This window comes from Leuresthes tenuis, unplaced genomic scaffold, assembly GCF_036924035.1.
Source record: "Leuresthes tenuis unplaced genomic scaffold, fLeuTen1.0.hap1 SCAF_18, whole genome shotgun sequence".
Classification (NCBI taxonomy): Eukaryota; Metazoa; Chordata; class Actinopteri; order Atheriniformes; family Atherinopsidae; genus Leuresthes; species Leuresthes tenuis.
In genome coordinates this window covers 23,611,095-23,614,912 of record NW_027325372.1, presented here as the reverse complement: position 1 = coordinate 23,614,912, position 3,818 = coordinate 23,611,095, and the positions used below count along the sequence as shown (strand labels likewise).

The 3,818-nt window shown below is 38.1% G+C and overlaps 1 non-coding gene across 1 annotated transcript; it reads right to left on the bottom strand.

Annotated features, from left to right (window-relative positions):
* Positions 1-2,108: 2,108 nt before the first annotated feature.
* trnav-cac (transfer RNA valine (anticodon CAC)) lies at positions 2,109-2,181 on the bottom strand. Its single transcript has one exon. It is a non-coding gene; the product is annotated as a tRNA-Val (tRNA).
* Positions 2,182-3,818: the final 1,637 nt, after the last annotated feature.

Sequence of the window (3,818 nt, the reverse complement as noted above, 5' to 3'; positions counted from 1 at the left end):
AACATTTCTGTTATCACTCTGCTGACATTTTGGTATTCTGAGCTGTTTGCATATGCGAGGAGACTTGTCTCTGTGTGATTTACTGGCAGCTGGGAGTGCAACATTTCAAGTAAGTGGTGCCAAGCGTCAGTGAATGAGCAGCTCATGTAAAAAAGAAATCAGCGGAGCAAAATATCTCTCATGAAAGTCTAGTGCCATGCTTTGATGGTTCTGCCTCCATGAAGCCTGTACACATCAATATCACATGTTTACACCAGGCTGCTGGCATGCCACTTATAAATGTCAAGCCTTGGAGCAACACTCATTACTCATCTCAAGTTTCAGATTTGAGCAGTCTGCAGCAACTGAATTCTGCCAAACAGAAGCCTGAGAAAAAGAGTTCAGAACATCACAAGGAGCTGTTACACAAAGACCCATTATGATGGCTTTTCCAATAAATGGTACTGCTGAGCTCATCTCTAGTCTTTTTTGTTTGTTTGTTTCTTGTTTTTCAGTATATCTACCTGTATTTTATTTAGCACAAGCAAGTTCCATGTGAGCTCAGCTGATACTAAACTGATGTGAAAAGACTTTTCAAAGTTTATTGGTCAGAGAATCCTCACCTGTGGGCATAACAACAACATTGCTGCATAAGCGCTAAAGGCCTGCGCACACTGTCTGAACTGTGTTCCGAATCCATGAGCACAGTTTACAAATCTCTGGGATGGACTGCAAAGTTCTGTTTTATTTATATAGCACCACATCACAACAAATGTCACCTTAAGGCACTTCAATGATACAGTCCAATTCAAGCCAATTAGAGTCCAATTCATTGGATAATAATCCATAATAATAATAATCCAATCAAATCCAATTACATTAATTAAAAATTTGTCGAATTCATACATACAGAGCCAATTTAAAAAACAAATTCCTAGCTAAGGAAACCAGCAGATTGCACCAAAACTTATTTTCAGTCCAATCCCCCATCCCGAGCATAAATGAGGCGACTGTGGAGAGAAATGACTCCCTTTTAACAGGAAGAAACCTCTGACATAACCAGACTCAGGAAGGGTGGCCATCTGCCTTGACCAGCTGGGGTTTGAGAAGACAAAAATAGGGGACAACAAACACCATAACACCATTCAAAGGATACCTGTTGAGAGAGAAACACAAGGTAATAACAATTATAATGCCAAATATACATAATGCCATATGTGGACATAAAATGGGGAAAAAGGGAGCAAAGTGAGGAAAAGCGTGTCATAGGTGTGTCATTGTGCAGTGTTAGTACTAGAAGAAGCAATAGCGGCTGCTGCTGTGGAAAATGCCATGAAAGATAAGAACTTCAATATTTTTTATTTCTTACTGAGAGCTTCAGCTGTGTGCAGACTGTTGCATTGAAAACTGTAAACTCATAATTCAGCCTCAGGCTGCTCTGACATGGCAGTACTAAAGCCATTCGTTACTATTGGCATAGCATGTTTGAACTATTTTCCACAGTTTCTGTTGTAAAGTTAAAATTTTTATTAAAAATAACTACAGTGTCATTAAGAACTTAATTTCTGAAGATATCTTCAAAAGCAAGTGGAGATAACTATACAAAATTCAATTGTAGAGATCTGAAAACTGGATTAAACCCTACACTACTGATTTTATTGCAGATGTTTGTATTGAAAAGCCACGTACACATGGATAGTAAAAGCAACTTTAAAGTAATGAAAAGGATGTCTTTATGGATGCGTGAAATGCTAATTTCTAATGGAAAGGATTGGCTTAGATATAAAATGATATAAGATCAGATTACCTTATTGTCATTGTATGTAGCTTACAATTAAATTCAGGTGCAATACATAGATATCAAGAAAATCAAATAAAAACACGAAAGCAGCTTGCCATAAAACTGCTTGCCATTATGAAAAAAATAAGTTAATGCATCCTTGGACATCCTCATTATCGAGATAAGCCAAATAAACAATTGTTTAAATCAAAATGGTGAAACGCATCTGGATTGGGCAGTATTGTTTGTACAGTCGGACTGACATTAATAATGTCTCTGGCAGCTCAAAGCTAAAAGATGTCCCACTGTCAAAAAAAAGACCACGTGAAAGTAAGAGACCATAAAGCCATGTTTCCGCCCGGTTTCGAACCGGGGACCTTTCGCGTGTGAGGCGAACGTGATAACCACTACACTACGGAAACTGATATACTGATATACTATACAGTATGATACACGGAAAAGAAAGCTTTGCTTTCCTCTTTTCTGAAATATAAAACTTGAAATTACACGCCATAACAAATGAGAACGTATTTCTCGAAGTGTAAAACACATAGTTTTCCTGTGTTTCTAAGACATACAATAAAGCTGGAGGACAAGAACATATAAAAGTGATTGTCAGTGAATTGTCCAAGAGCAACATATTGTCAAAGAGACTGGTGACTACGCTCATCTGGCGAAAAAGAACTAGCTTCTCAGTTGAAGAGCCTCAGTTGAAGCAAAACTGTTTTCTCTCCTTTCTCCTAACATCAAAAGATATAAATTCAAGCTCCAACATGTACTGTATTCAGCGGTGATGCAGTCTGGAATTTTCCACGTCATCATAGTTTTCACTATTATGTGCTGCTGATAGCAACACATGAACACATAGCAACACTTTACGACCTTCTCTATTGGTTTTCTATTCTTTTATTTTAATTTCCAAAGTGTGAAGTCTGCATTAACAAAAGCTCTGATGCAAGAGCCCCATCTGGTGGAGTTTACAAATCACGTGGAAACACCTCAGGTCACTGTCATTAAACCTGTTTCTGATCACCTTAGGCAGTTCATGGCTCCTTAAAACACTTTATGGAAACTGGATTGTACCCCAAGTGGGATCAGACAGAGTACATACTATTTTTCTCATTACTTTTTTGCTAATTATATATACTTATTTTTTAATAAAGCTAGAAATGGGATATGTATAGAAATTTTATTTGTAACTTCACATTTTGAAAAGGTGGTATTGGTGTGTCTACCTGATTAAAAGATATGGGATCCTCTGCCACCACTAGGTTTTTTAGGTTTGTGGGGACCCTACTATCATCATTTGTTATACAACATTTTATCATAAATTAGAAACCAGTGCAAAACTGAAGCACCATCCCTCATGGTTTCAGACTGTTAAACACAGTATCGTTGTATGAGGCTTTGTGCCTTGATACTGTAGCAATCGGACAGAATTAGGACACTAGTGAGTGAGTACTTAACCCCTGATTTGACAGTGAGAGTTTATCAGCCATCAATCCATCTTCTATAACAAAGCCGACAAGTAACCATGCACGGTCAAGCTAGATGTTTTAGTATTTCATAAAAAAAAGGTTCTCTTTTTCAATTTGATTCAGTGGCATGTCTCACAAAAAGCTGGGACGGGGGCAACAGAAGGGTGGAAAAGTAAATGGTAATAATCAGAAACCACTGGAGGAAGATGTGGCAACTATTTAGGTTGATTGGCAACGAGACAATAAGATGAGTGGGTATAAAAACTGAATCTTTCAAAAGTGAAGACGGGCCGAGGTTCAGCAATCTGCAAAACCTGCGGCTGCAAATTGTGAATCATAGTTAGAATAACGTTCCTCAGCGGCGGGTGGGTGCTGTGTGATGCTGTAGTGTCGCTAGATTGTGTGAGACTATCGGCAGATTCAAACAAGGCGCGCCTCAAATAGAGCAAACAATATAGTAAGATTATAATTACGCCAATAACTACTGTTTAAATAAATATATTATCGGGTGAAACAAAAACAAAACACTGGAGTACAGTGAAGAAAGCCTGGAGAGCCTCACGGATTTCATCGACGAGTGT